Raw genomic sequence first — 15,833 nt, forward strand, 5'->3', positions numbered from 1 at the left:
GTCATGAACTCATTAGCTCTGAGGATGGTGCCTCGAGGACAGCTCCCTCGGGGGCGTCTTGTTCCTAAACGGGAAATCGATTCCCACAAGGCAGAGGTGGAAGCAATGGCTTTACCTGCTTTGGTCTTATGTAATAAGATGACTGGTGTGTGTGTGTGTGTGTGTGTGTGTGTGTGTGTGTGTGTGTGTGTGTGTGTGTTCTTGAGCCTATCTGGGGCTCTGGGGAGCTTCCAAGGAACCTCCTGGTCACACACTCAGGACTTCAGCAGATTCCTGAGACCTTTTCCGTGCTGTTTCACTATTGATTTTGGATTTCATGGTTCTTTTACATTGCAAACTCCTTAAATCCTCCTTCCCTGCATCTGCTCCATCCTGGGGTCAACTTCCTGTTTCCATCTTTCCAACATCAAGGAAGATTAGAGGTGGCATTTGAAAACTACTTACTTACCTAGAAAAATTCTCCAAACACAAGTTATATCAAACAGTCAGGGATAAATTCATGTTAATTTAAAAAAATACAAATATTCCTAACATATGAAAAAAATGCAAATATCCCAAACATATGAAAAAATGTCTGAGCTGCTTATATTGTTTATTTTAGAGGTTAGAAATGGAACTTTCTTTTTTTGGCAGTCCTGGGGCTTGGACTCAGGACCTGAGCACTGTCCCTGGCTTTTTTTTTTTTTTTTTTTTTTTTTTACCTCTTGAGCTGCAATGCTACTTCTGGCTTTTTCTGTTTATGTGGTGCTGAGGAATCGAACCCAGGGCTTTGTGCATGCTAGGCAAGCACTCTACTGCTAAGCCACATTCCCAGCCCCAGAAATTGAACTTTCTTGTTAATATTCCCATAAGAATTTTTAAAATTATAAATCAATACAAATTTTCCTGTAAACTCAAATATCTATCATTTTTGGAAACTGTTTTTGGTTTGTTCTAATATTGGGGCTTGAACTTAGGACCTCTCACTCTTGCTTGGCTTTTTCACTCATAGCTGGCATCTGTCACTTGAGCTACACCTCCACTTCTGGCTTTTTGCTAGCTATTTGGAGATAAGAGTCTCATGTATTTGACTCAACTGGCTTTGAACCTCAAGCCTCAGATCTAGGAGAGAGAGTAGCCAGGATTATAGGCATAAGCCACCAGCTCATTTTTTTTTTTTTTTTTTGCAAATTCTGATGATGATATTACCTCGTTTCTGCAGACCAAGGACTGACACCTTCCTCATTCTGGTTTTCTTTCCCAGCCCCTTGGTTGCTGAGTCCTCTAAATTCTACTCTAATTTATCTTTCATTTTCCCCTACTCCACTTCTTTCTTATCTTTTCTAGCCCAAACTTTCCATGTTTGATCATCACGCTATCTGAATCATGCTGATGGCTTCCTGATACTTTGCTTGCTCTAAAGTCTGTTCCCTACACCAACAGATTGACAGGCCAAAGGACCGTGTATAGCTAGCTCTGACCAGATTTCTACTCTGTCCAGAAATCTTCACGAGTTCCTCAGGAACCCAAAACTTAAACCAGATATTCTTGGGTTTCCTTAGGCCTAATTATCCTTCCAATTTTATTTCCTGAGAAGACTGCATATTTTCTTCAAATGTCATTCTGAGAATCACAGGTCCAGAAGAAATCAGGCTTAACAGGTCTAATTCCTTCCAACGTTGTGTGTGTGTGTGTGTGTGTGTGTGTGTGTGTGTGTGTGTGTGTCCATTATCTGTCCAACATATTTAGCTTGTTCATGACCTTCTAAAACTTTACACTCAGAACTAACTTCAGCATTTTACCGAAGAGCTGAGTCCCTGATGCTACAGAGGCAGAAACATCGCAACCACTTATTTCTAAACTGTGCAGAAGAGCTCCCCCTAGAGGAGGGGCAGCTCTGACCCCCTACTGAGGACCAGGAACACAAAACTATGTCTAATGAGTAGAGGTAGCTCCTGCTTTGAGCTTTGAGAGGAACTTCCCGGCAGGACAAGGAGTGCTCATCTGGGCAACCTCTAGTGTTAGGTCAGAAGTGTGCAGAGGCGGGTAATTCTGGGGGGGGGGGGGGGAATCCATGGGGACCTAGTGTGGGGTGGGCAGAGATGATGATTCAGGCTCTGTGATTCTGGTTAGGGGGGATTTACAAGATAGCGTGGAGCAACACTTCGTTGTTGAGTGACCTACGCACAGGAAGGGAGCATCTTCTGTTTTACTTCCTATGAATGTCATAGCATCATGAGGATGAGAAGCTAGCTGGGGTGGGAATTCCCTTTGCACTTGGCACCAAAGCCATTGGTGCTAGAATCTAGCTTCTTGGACTGTGGGTAAACTCTCATTCTCCCATAATAAATGAGATGGGGCTGCAGCATGGTGGCCCCTACCTACAATCTCAGCTACTTGGGAAGTAGAGATAAGGAGGATAGGGGTTCAAGGTCAGTCCAGGCAAAAAGTTGGACACCATCTCAACAAACAAACCTGTGATCCCAGCTCCATGGGAGTTTAGAGGAATGAGGATTGCTGTGTAAAGTTGGCCTGGACAAAACTCCAAGACACTGTCTGAAAAAATAACTAAGGCAAAAAGGATTGGAGGCATGGCTCGAGTTGGGGGGTACAGGCAAAAAGGATTGGAGGCATGGCTGGAATTGGGGAGTATAGGCAAAAAGGATTGGAGGCATGGCTTGAGTTGGGGAATACATGCCTACCAAGTGTGAGGCCCTGGGTTCACACCACTGAAAAACCAATCTAAGCCAACAAAAAGAGAAGAGGACACCAGAGTTACAAACTTCCTGGAGCTTTTGGGGGAGAGGGATCTAGGAACAGGCTGAATTTCTTATGAGTACAGAGGGGAACCATTGAGGTCTTGAGAAATACTGATAGTGGTTCTCACCTCACTACCAGCTGGTACCTTATTCTTCATGGACACTTCATTAAAGTTTTCGGAATGAATGAATTAACAAGTACGTAGTTTGATCAACACACATGTAAAATAGGCTTAGCCATGCCTTTCCCCCCTTAGTTGAACTACCACTGTGGCCTGAGGCTCTGATATATTTTTATAGGCATTGCTGCCACAGCATTTTTCCTTCCTTCCTTCCTGATAGTAGAGCTGAGCTTTTGGATTCCTGTTAGGTTTTACAATGTCAGTTTCAGCTCATTGCTATAGCTCATTAGCACCTTTCTGATCATGATTCTGTCATTCATTAGATGAGCTATTTCTCCTCAGATCTGTGTCAAATGCAAATTAGACAAGCATACCTTCTTTGTCTTTATGAAAGTCATTGAAAAACATGTGAAACATAAAGGAGTTAGGATTGAAGTGGATTCTCCAGTTAACTCCCAGAAATAAAATAAGCTTCTTCTTCCTCCCCCTCCTCCTCTTCCCCCTCCCCCTCCCCTCCCCCTCCCTCTTCCCCCCTTTCCTCCTCCTCCTTAATGAATTCCAGGCCTGGGTGCTGTTCCTGAGTTTTTGGGTTTAAGGCTAGCATTTTAGCACTTGAGTCACAGTTCCATGTCTGGCCTTTTGTGGTGTCATGGGCTTTTCTGTCAGGGCTGGCTTCAAATTGAAATCCTCAGATCTCAGCCTCCTGAATAGCTAGGATTACAGGCGTGAGCCACTGGCACTCATCTGTGCTATTTTTTTTTTTTTTTTGGCTAGTCCTGGGCCTTGGACTCAGGGCCTGAGCACTGTCCCTGGCTTCTTTTTGCTCAAGGCTAGCACTCTGCCACTTGAGCCACAGCTCCACTTCTGGCCATTTTCTGTATATGTGGTGCTGGGGAATTGAACCCAGGGCCTCATGTATACGAGGCAGGCACTCTTGCCACTAGGCCATATCCCCAGCCCCGCTATTTTTTTTTTAAACAAGGTATTTCTCCCCCTTACATACCCCAGTGCAATTTGGAGGGAAATATACCAAAACATGGTGAGGAGATTTAATGTATAGTTCTAGCTCTACCAATAGGTATTTCTATGCCTTTGGGCAAGTCTCTTACCATTTCTGCACCTCCTTTTAGGAGGAAAAACTTGGGGAGGACATATTGGTGTTTTGAGGCGGCTTGAGTCAACTTGCTTGGATTTGCCGCAATTCCACCCCTTCCTTCAGTGACCTCTAACATGCCCCTTGCCATACAGGCAGCAGGACAAAACTGCCCTCCTGCCCAGAATAAACAGGTTCCCTACTCCCTCAGACTGGCCTAGGAAAGGCAGACAAGTCTCAAAAGATCATTGCTGAGAGAACAAAATGTCATTCCTTTAATGTATCAGGGAACATTTGGCCAGCAGTGGCGTGGCGCGCTCTGTGTGGGCAGGCGGTGGGAGGAAGAGCAGTTAAAGGGCCACTGAAGCAGAGTGTGGCAGGAGATAGAGCAGTGTTCAGACTGGGAATGTACTTGGAAGGTCAGCCAGTGGGATATGCTGGTGGTGGTGGTGGTGGTGGTGTGTGTGTGTGTGTGTGTGTGTGTGTGTGTGTGTGTGTGAAGAGAGACAGAGACAGAAACAGAGACACAGAGAGATACAGAGGGATAGACAGAACCTGACAGTGTAAGTCCAGGCAGATGCCAAAATCTTTAATCTGAGTGTTTGGAATGACAGAGTTGCCACTGAGAAGAGAAGATTTAGGAATGAACATGAACTTGGTTCCGAACAGATGAAGTTTGCTATGGTTTTTCATGAGTCACAGTTTGGTGTAAAAACACAGAAACCACAATGGCTGTGTCCAGGAGACCCGGTATCTCCCAGAGGGATACTTCTAAATAGAACTAGATGTCTCTGTATTTCCAGGGCATCAAATAAGTCCTTGGTTTTGTATTTTCAGTATGTCTCATTGTGTGTGTGTGTGTGTGTGTGTGTGTGTGTGTCCCCTGGGGTTTGAACTTAGCTTGGGCACTGTTCCTGAGCTTTTTTTTTGCCCAAGGATAGTGTATGTTTGAATCACAGCTCGAGATTTTTCTTGGCAGTTAATTGGAGATAATAGTCCCATAGACTTTCCTGCCTGGACTGACTTTGAACCACCATTCTCAGATTTGAGCTTCCTGAGTATGTAGGATTACCGGTGAGTCACTGGTGCCTGGCTGTCTCATTCATTTTGTATAAAGAATTCATAGTTAGCATTTCCTCACCACCAACAGAAGGCTTTGGTGAAGCCCTTTTGGAGAAGTTGAACTTTCTTTGGCTGTGGTTTTTATGAATGGGTGTCTACCATGAGCATTCTGGACACAGGCTAGGCTAACCTGAAGACTGAGAGCAGATGTCTGGGCCCTTTCCTAATTCAAGAGCAGATTCTGCCTACCTGAGAACCTTGTTTGCTCTTGGCGGTTTTCCACTGTGGCGTTGTTTGCGTGGAGGGGTCAGGTACCTCTGCTGAGGTCAGTGTGCTTCTGGTTGCCCTGGGTGGCTTGCACAAGTTCCTCCGTCCATCTCCACCTCCGTCCTGTTACACTGTCCATGAGAACTGGAACATTGCAAATGTCTAATAGAAAACTACTTTGCGCAAACACAGAGCCAGAGAAGAAACAACCTATTCACATTTGATTGTTATCAATTAACGATGGACTAGCATTAAGACATAAAAATCACCAAGACTTCTAGCATCAAAGGTCACATAAAAAAGAAGGAAAAAAACACAGAAGAAAGAGTCAGAGGCACACCCTGTAGTTAGAACTATATCATCCTTTAGATGATGTCAGAGCATTAATGAAACCATCTTTATGTCTCAGTTTTGGGGCTCCTAGCTTTTCATCTCTTCTTCCCACATTTCCTTCCTTTTATTCTCTGTGAAGGCGTTAATGAACAGTTAATTGCTTAAGGGTGGGCTTGCTGACAAAGGAGGAAGAATACACTCCATTTCAGAAAGTAGTGAACAATAAATGAAATTAGCACAAGTTCAGACGAAGCAGAATAAAGTGGAACTCTATTGCCTCTAGCTCCTAGCAAGGCTCCGATTCCAATGCCTACCCGATCCCATTCCATCCCTCCATGTTTGCAGTAGCTGTTGATGCTTTCCTGGAAGTCTTCCAGAGACTTCCTCTAGCCAGCTCTTCTTAAGGGCTGGATATTATGCACTTTCCTTGGTCCTGAAAGGTTTCTTCAAGATAGGAGCAGAGCCCTGAGCAATTGAGAGCCAGATAGAGTAGAAGTTGGGAGAGATAGGGACAGGGAGGCAGTGTGCCCCTCGAGGCAGGGAGACACAGAGTAAGGGCACAAGAACCAGCAGACTGTATGCTCTGTACTCCCTCCCCCCCCTTTTTTTGGTGTATCAGCCCTGGAGCTTGAACTCAGGGTGTGGGCGCTGTCCCTGAGCTTTTCTGCTCAGGGCTAGCGCTCTACTACTTAAGCCACAGCTCTACTTCTGGCTTCGTTGTTGTTGTTAGTCGTGGGGCTTGAACTCTGGGCCTGGGTGCTACCCCGCTTGAGCCACAGCACCACTTCTGGTTTTCTGATGGTTAAAGATAAGTGTCTCACGTCCTTTCCTACCCAGGCTGGCTTTGGACAGCGATCCTCAGCTCTCAGCCTCCTGAGTAGCTAGGATGACAGGCGTGAGCCACCGACCCCGGGCTGCTCTGTGCTCCTGACGTTCGCAGGGGGCTCTGTCCACCTCTTCCCCCGACTCTCCCGAGCTCTCTGTCTTCATGCTGCCTGCTCTCACCCGGCCTTCTGGTTGCTTTTACAGTGAGCCCCGGGGCTGCGTGCATTCCCTCTTGGGGGCCCACCGCCCGTACGGTGTGATCTGCTGGTGGCACGGCCCGCCCCGGCACTCTCCTGGGTCACTAATGAAGATGCTAGAGGAGTCAGCAGGCGACACTGCCACGTGCCCTCCGCAGCATGGTGACCTTGGTGATTAGCACCAATGCCCAGCCCTTGAGCACTGGAATCACACCCTGTCACTGTAGCAGTCAAACCTGTACCTGTCAGCCGGGCGCGGTGGCTCACGCCTGGAATCCCAGCTACTCTGCTGAGATGTGAGGATCATGGTTCAAAGCCAGTCCAGGCAGGAAAGGCTGTGAGACTCTTCTCTCCAATGAACACCCAGAAAGCCAGAAGTGGTATGAAGTGGTAGGGCACTCGGTTTGAGTGAATAAGCCCAGGACAGCACCCAGGCCCTGAGTTCAAACCCCACACTGACAAAAAGCAAAGCAAAACAAAATGAAACAACGACAAAACAACCCCAGGGCTCAGTCAAACCGGTCAGCGTATGGGGCGACACCCTCCTCCCTCGCCAGAGCCTTGGGGTGAATCCACCGACTGCCCTGGCCCGGAGGCACTCAAGATGGGCCAAGGAAGCCAGGGGGGCCGCAGATCCCAGCTGACTTACAGATCAGGGAGCGAGAGTTTGTCCTTTGCAACCTGGACCCCAAGAGCAGACAGGAGCGTGGGGCGTTGTTGGGGGGCCTGCTGGGGGGCTGGTACGCCAGGGCAGGTGAGCTCGGTTGGGTCATTCGAGACACAAAGCAGCTTTTTGTTTTGAACTGTTTGATACTGTATCACAAATGCACAATCCAGAGAGTTACAAGATGCTAGTTATTCCTGGCTGCAAACTATTAAAAATGGACTTAAATATACATGAAAACGTGTTCAATTTTGTGGTTTGACATTTATCTTTTTTATTCTGATTTAAAAAAATAGCTGGCTGCTGGCGGCTCATGCCTGGAAGCTATTCAGGAGGCTGAGATCTGAGGATCATTGTAGTTTGAAGCCAGAAAAGTTTGTGAGACTCTTATCTCCAATAAATGAATAAAAAAAGGGGTGGGGAGTGGAGCAGTAGCTCTAGCCTTGAGCAGAAGTAGCTCAGAGAAAACACCCAGGCTCTGAGTTCAAGTGCCCGGGCTGGCTAACAAAACCCCAAATAACCAAAACAATTATTTGTTTCATACATCATTTTAATTATTAAATATGAAGTAGTTGTAAAAAGGGGCTACAATTCCTTAATTCATGTTATAAGTACAATGCTTCTTGCTTAATGTCATCCTTTCCTTGGTTCTCATTTTCCTCCTCCTTCTCCTACCTTACATAGTTCACTTTTTTATATAATGTACATGGAGTTATTTTTGAATATTTTTCACTTACTGTTTTCCTCTTTCATTTCCTTGACTTTGTTCCATGATAGCAAATTATGTTTGTTTGTTTTCTTCTGGGAAATTGAACTCATTCTGTGTGTGTGTGTGTGTGTGTGTGTGTGTGTGTGTGTGTTTCACTTTGGATTACGTGTATTGATACAGTCTAGCCTCACAGACTTTCCTTCTTGTTTTTTTTTTTTTTTTTTTTGCCAGTCCTGGGGCTTGGACTCAGGGCCTGAGCACTGTCCCTGGCTTCTTTTTGCTCAAGGCTAGCACTCTGCCACTTGAGCCACAGCGCCACTTCTGACCATTTTCTATATATGTGATGCTGAAGAATCGAACCCAGGGCTTCATGTATACGAGGCAAGCGCTCTTGCCACTCGGCCATATCCCCAGCCCTCACAGACTTTCTCATGTCTTCCATGTTGGGTGTGGGTCACCACCACCACTGCCATCATCACCATCACTGTCCTCACCATCGTCAGTCCCCCTCACCGTCACTGCCGGTGCGGGGTGGGACCCAGGGCTGTGCGCGCGCTGAGCCCACGCTGTACTACCGAGTCACACCCTCCGTCCTATTCTGTTTTCTATAGAAGCTTGAGGGACCCTCTCACATTTGATGGGGTAGATATCATCTACTGTTACGACGGAGGTGATGCACGGAGCGATTACAATTACACGTGTCCGGGAAGGGGCCCAGCGTCTTCTGTTGCCTCGCTCTCTCCTGGTCCCTCCCTCCCGGCTCCGCCATGGCTGCACAGTTCACTTGCATCAGGGCCCGGTGAGTTCCACTGCTGCACTTTCCCCCCCTTTCTCCCTGGAGCTCTGTACCCTCCCCCAAACCCTCCTGAAGCGGTACACTTAAATACACCTTACGGCTGGGAATGGGGCCTAGTGGTAGAGAGCCCACCTCGTATGCATGAAGCCCTGGGTTCCATTCCCCAGCAACACACATATAGAAAAAGCCGGAAGGGGCGCTGTGACTCAGGTGGCAGAGTGCTAGCCTTGAGCAAAAAGAAGCCAGGGACAGTGCTCAGGCCCTGAGTTCAAGGCCCAGGACTGGCAAAAGAAAAAATACACCTCACGTAAGGAAAAGAAGACAGAATCGTCAAAAAATAAAGATAATTAAAAAAAGAAGAGAAGTCTCTTGTTTCCATAACGCGGAGTTTGTTTCTATATATATATATATATATATATATATATATATAATTGATGCAAATATGAAGAGGCATGTAGGCATTGCACCTTTGTGTTTCTGTCTTAAGGGTATCATCCTTTGGTTTCACTGTGTGTGAGCATCTAGAATCCTGCATAATTTGTCATATCCCAGTGAAGTTTAGGTCTAATTTCCAAATACCAGAGAGAAAGAACCTGAGCCGTTTGTCTTCCTGAGTTTGGCTTATCTCACTTAGCATGCTTCGTTCTAGTTCCATTCACTTCCCTGAAAATGACATTATTTTATTCTTTCTAGTGGCCGTGTAAAACACCATTGTGTATAAGTACCACAGTTTTGGGAGCCACTCACCTCTGGGGGGGATCTGGGATCTTTCCATATCTTGGCTCTTGTGAATGGTGCAGCACTGGTCATGGATGTGCAGGTGTTTTTTTTTTTTTTTATCATATCTGCCCTCAGGGTGTTCCTGAGTAGCTAGGACGACAGGGGCGAACCACCATCCTCTGGCCCCCTCTGCCCTTTAGCCCCACCCCTTACCTACCACGTCCTCAAGTAGAGGAGGGGAGACTTGATCCCATGACGGAAAGGTAGGCTCTATCTTGTTGACGTGAGTCCTGTGAAAATCGAGGTGGCTTGTTTCAATGTGGCACTCAGGGGACTCGTGGAGCATCTTCACCACAGAGGGCAGCGAACCAAGAGCCCCAGAGCAGCCTGGTGTGGCGAAGGGCCTACTTACACTGACAACTCAACATGCTTTGTGTTTCCTTATCCCGTTTGCAGGCGCGGTCTTCAGTCGTAGGCCGCTTTCATTCTATTTTTTAGCTATACGGGGTTTCATGTTACTTCATGGGGAAATAGTATCTTAACTGGAAAGCGTATGATAACCAAGACTAGTGGAAAATGTGGTAGCCGTAGGAAACGGTGGTCCTTAAATCACACATTGTATAAAAAGTTGAGTTGGCTTAGACTCCATCTGAGCTTCCCGGCCTTCTGTTAATCAACCCAACACGCTTATAAATGAGTTCACCAGTTTTATGTGAATTGACTTTCCACTCGATGGACTGTGCGTGTTCTTTCTGAGCAGCAATATTCTGAGCAGATGGACGGTGTGTGTTCTCTCTGGTGTTCTTCCTGTGACCTTGTTTGACGCCTGTGGCTCTTGCAGATTTGTGTCTGTGGACATTGAGGTTTGAACTGAGGGTCTCATCCTTCTAGGCAGGTGTTCTACTACTTGAGCCATACCCCAGCCCTTTTTTGCTCTTAATCTTTTGAATAGGGTCTCATGATTTTGCCTGGGCCAACTTGGACCATAATCCTTTTATTTATGCCTCCTTGAGAGCTGGAATGAGAACACCCCTCGGAGTTTTATTGGTTGAAATGGGTCTCAACCAGCTATATTTTGGTTGGGCTGACCTTGAAATGTGTTTTTCCTGATCTATACCTCCCAAGTAATTGGGACTATCGGCATGCATGGTTATGTGTAATTAACTCCAGTAGATTTTGACCCAATCATTTTATACAGCTTCACGGTTCTAAAGTTCCCATAGTCAGGAAGAGCTAATTCTTCTGACTGTACCTCCTTCTCTATGTACACAGACTTTTAGGTTAATTATGATTAACACCATACTGCAATTATTTATCATTGCATTCCCTACTGACTGTATTTTTGCAGTGCGTGGTGGTCTCACTGTGGTGTACTTCTGTGGTCTTTTTATCTGTCAGTTATTTATAATTCTGGTGAATTACCATAGACCATAATAGTTGTCCTAATAGTTGATTGATAGTTGATAGTTGGCCCCGGTGATGGCCCAATGAGATAGTCAATGGGGTGTGTTTAAGTGTGAGTTTCAAGCATATGGAATTTATTCCAGGTTTTTGTTGGAGAAAGAGAGGGTAAAGTTTACTCAGCAGGCAGGAATTTGCAGATGCACAATGTCCTTTGATATTAGGAGCATAGCACAAAAATGACTACAACCTGGGAAGGATTCCAAATGAAAGAAGGATACTGGATCTAACTGGTGCCATCTTGGCCACATGGTGGATAAGAGGGAATTGGGTTTAACTGGTGCCATCTTGTTTTCACGGTGGAGGCAGAAAAGTTCCACCCCCCCCCCCCCCCCGATATTGGGTGTGCCTGAATTCCTAGAGGAAGGGGCAGGGAGTTGGATAATTGGTTACTGTACCTGTCAGTCCTGGCCTTGAACTCATGAGACTATTGAGTTTCCTGTGACCCTGTCCCCTGACTCTGACCCTGTTTAGGCCCAGACCAGCTCAGGTGTCATTCATTATGCCCTGCCTTGTGTCTCCTGCCTTTCCTCCGGTAACCATGGCGTCCCTCACTTGAGCTCTCTATTGGAGCTGATCCGGTTTGTTGGTGTTGTTTTTCTGTTCTTTCTTTCCTCTCCTGCTCTCATGGCTCCGTTTTCTAACAGTGTTAAGTGTACTAGAGAAGGCTGTAGGTCTTTGAGACAAGAGTCCTTTGGCAGATGCTGGCTCACAATTCAGCCTCTCAAAATGTGGCTTTCTCCTTTTTTTTTTTTTTCAGTTCTGGGGCTTGAACTGAGGGCCTGAGCACTGTCCCTGGCTTCTTTTTGCTCAAGGCTAGCACTCTACCTCTTGAGCCACAGTGCCTCGCTGGCTTTTTATGTTTATGTTGTGCTGAAGAATCGAACCCAGGGCTTCGCATGTACTAGGCAAGCACTCTACCGCTAATCCACATTCCCAGCCCTGTTTCTCTGTTTTTCATGATGGAATTCTCATACAATATTTGGATTCTCACAATTAAATTCCCATACACCACAGTGATGGAGCCTAGGAGAAGCTAATCAGGGAGGTCTGGTTGGATTTTAAGAGATGTTATTACCCCGTTGCAATTCCAGGGATATGTCTTTACCTGGACAAAGTTTTAAAGAAGCCCATCGTTCTGATGAGGAACTCCTCCCACCCATCACTTCCCCAGTGAAGAGCTATTCATTTATATTACTGCAAATGCTTGACATGCTGACTATGCAGAGAAGACAATGAAAAAGTCAAGTCTCCCTCCTTTCTTTTCCTGCTCTGTTCTCTAGAGAGCATCCACCGTTAGCAACTCAGAAGATTTTAATACATGAATTTAGCTGAGCATAAGCCATGGCAAATCCAGGCCACATGCCCGGAGGGCGGGAAGTATCATTAATCGTTTTTCTACCACAGAAGTTTGTCCTATTTTTTAAGCTGCTGATCTGCGAGTGGTGCAAGGGTCCTTGTTCACTGGACAGTTCAGACACAAGTCAGCAACAGTGAAGAACTTGAGCACAAGATTTTATTGCAAATCAAAAGACAGAGCTGTCCGGGGAGCCGAGGTGGGGGAACCAGAGCTTTCCAGCCATAGCTGCCCAGGAGTCTCTTTTTATTCCTTCCTCAGGAAATTTGGGGGCTAGGTGATTGGCAGGTGTCCCTGACAATGCAGCAAAGCTTACACCAGTGGCCACTGTTATTTCAGCTGCCTCTCCCATGGGATAGCTCCGTACCAACTGTTCCAATCCATCTCATCAGGACAGACAGACCTTCTCTGTTCATGCAGAGATGGCCCCACATCGAGAACTGTGAAGCCCATGTTCTCACTTGTTGTAGAAAAGTGTGTAGAGGAGGGGCTGAGCCCCTTCCAAAGAACCCAGAGTGGCTAACACTGCCAAGGGCACAGTGTTCTCCCCCCAGTGAGGGGCTGGGGGGACGGGCCCTTGGCCACAGCAGACTCCGGAGTAGGAGGTCTCCTTCCTTCCTTCCTTCCTTCCTTCCTTCCTTCCTTCCCTCCTTCCTTCCTTCCTTCCTTCCTCCCTTCCTCCCTCCCTCCTTCCCTCCCTCCCTCCCTCCCTCCCTCCCTCCCTCCCTCCCTCCCTCCCTCCCTCCCTCCCTCCCTCCCTCCCTTCCTCCCTCCCTTCCTTCCTTCCTTCTTTCCTTCCTGGAAGGCCAAGAGCATTTCAGATGGCTCTGGGAAGTCTGTTCAGGTGGGGAGGAGATAAACATTTAGGAGTGATGGATGATCAACTCCCGGGGTGGGAACAGCACAATTGTCATTGTCATAAAACCGCCGAATGCAGCTATTTTACCATCAAGGCCACCAGGAGGTATGACCTTAAGCATAATATGTCTATATCTATATCTGTATCTACCCCCCCCTCTCTCTCTCTGTCTCTCTACCTGTCTCCTTTCCTGGGGTTGAGATGAAGCAATGGCGGCTTGCTGGGTAACGTATGGTGACCGTGTCACCTGTCGCCTGGCATCTGCCGGTCTCGCCCCCCTCATGCATCCATGCAGGTCATCGCTGCAGTTGTTATCCCTGTGGCTTCAAGGCCTTTGTGGTCTGGCCTCTCGGTGACTTCCGGGTCCCCTGGGAGTGTCCCACGAGCCACTTGTGTCATCCAGTTCCATGGTGAGCGAGCGGGGGGGGGGGGGGGCGGAATCTGTGCTCCCCCGGGGCTGCTCTCCCAGACTTCTATTCCAGGGCACGGGAGAAGCCGGGTGTGCTTGCCGCCTCCCTGGAGCTCCGTCGGGTCCCCTTGCACTGGCTCTGGACATCTGAGGATCTCATCACGCCCCATCTGCCCCACGGCAACGCCCCGCACCCCACGGCTGGTGACTCCCTGAACCGGCTCAGAGCAGGCAACGCCTCAGTGGGAGACGGGACATACCTCCTTCCAGAACTTGCGCTCGGGGCGGGCAGGATGTGCAGCTCAGAAGCCGACCCCTTGCCGAAGTCTGGTGGCTCATGCCGATCACCCTAGTTACTCAGGAGGCTGGGATCTGAGGATCGTGGTTCAAAGCCAGCCCAGCAGGAAAGTCCTTGAGACTCTTACCTCGAGTCACCTCAAGTTGATGACAAAGGTGAAAGTGGAGCTGTGGCTCATGAGGCAGAGGGCCAGCCTTGAGCAAGAAAGCGCAGGGACCCTGAGTTCAAGCCCCAGTACATGCACAAAGAAACAAACAAGAAACACTCCCAAACCTTCTCGGTGTGGAATTGACTTCTTGTTCTTTGCTGATACTGCTCACAGGCCTGCGTGTGGAACGTTCTGCCAACGGCCTGCAGGTCAGAGCGAGAGGAACACCACATCTCTACTAACATAGCTCATCACGGGCCGCTCAGCCTTTCCCACACACGCACAGGACCCGTAGCTGCTCTTCTTTACCCTGGCTGGTTTTTTTTTTTTTTTTAATTGTTCATGTTGGAGATATTTCCCTATTATCAAATATAACCAAACTCTGTTTTGTTTTTGGCCATTTTCTGACAGTTACTTTGTAGGGGCTGCACTGTAATTTATTGCAACGGTAGGGTGTGTGTGTGTGTGTGTGTGTGTGTGTGTGTGTGTGTGTGTGTGTGTGTGTGTACAAAGAATGCTTCAATGGGGACATGGATTCCCCAAAGTGATTTCAACTCATACCATGCCACACCCCTTTATCTTCCTGCTCCCGAGTCTGCTGTGGCCAAGGGCCCGTCCCCCCAGCCCCTCACTGGGGGGAGAGCACTGTGCCCCTGGCAGTGTTAGCCACTCTGGGTTCTTTGGAAGGGGCTCAGCCCCTCCTCTACACACTTTTCTACAACAAGTGAGAACATGGGCTTCACAGTTCTCGATGCGGGGCCATCTCTGCATGAACAGAGAAGGTCTGTCTGTCCTGATGAGATGGATTGGAACAGTTGGTACGGAGCTATCCCGTGGGAGAGGCAGCTGAAATAACAGTGGCCACTGGTGTAAGCTTTGCTGCATTGTCAGGGACACCTGCCAATCACGGCTGGGTGCCCTTTCCTGCACCTGCTCCGCGTGTGTGTGTATATATGTGTGTGTATGTATATATACATATATAAATATTCATGCACATGAACATTCATACACACACACATTTGTGCTGGTCCTGGAGCTTGAATTCAGGGCTTCATGCTTCTCTCAGTCCTTTAGCTCAAGGATGGCTGTACCACTTGAGCCAAGCCTCCATTTTTGAGTACTTTCTTAATGAAGGAAAACTCCCAGAGGATCTTTTTTTAGAAGAGAAGCTCGGGTAGAGTGGCTGGAGATTAAATTGAATGCAGCTGTTTATCAACTGAACGAGACTGGGAATTCTATAGAGGGGACGCGAGCAGGGACGGACGCATCTCTTCTCCTTCCTGACCTTTCTGGCTCGAGCAAAACACTTACTATAATTACCCAGAGTAACAGGACTTCAATTCACTTAAGGACCGCAGTGTGTCATGAACTATAGGAAGTACAGATAAGGAGTCCAACCTCAATTTTGGACCTCCATTTAAACTTGCTGACAAAGAGGTTCTGTCTCTGGATTTGCACATCTAACACTAGTTCTACCTTAGGACAATCAGTAGACAGACTTCCTTGTTCCACCAATTGCTGGTGGAAGAGCTCCAGATTTCCTTTGCCGTGCCAGTCCTCCCAGTTTTTCTCCAGAGTTTCTAGCATCTTCTGAGTTGGTCCTGGCTCCTGTGCATTAACATTTAGTAGACCTGGAGGCAGCTGCAGATGTTGGGGGGCTGACGGCAAGTACCACGCACCCCTTGTTTCCAACCAGCCTGCCTTAGTTTGCTGCAGCAGCCATAAAAGATTCTGCAGACGTAGGTGGGGCTTACAACAGCAGGTGTTCATGTTCC

This window comes from Perognathus longimembris, chromosome 21 (genome assembly GCF_023159225.1).
Source record: "Perognathus longimembris pacificus isolate PPM17 chromosome 21, ASM2315922v1, whole genome shotgun sequence".
Lineage (NCBI taxonomy): Eukaryota > Metazoa > Chordata > Mammalia > Rodentia > Heteromyidae > Perognathus > Perognathus longimembris.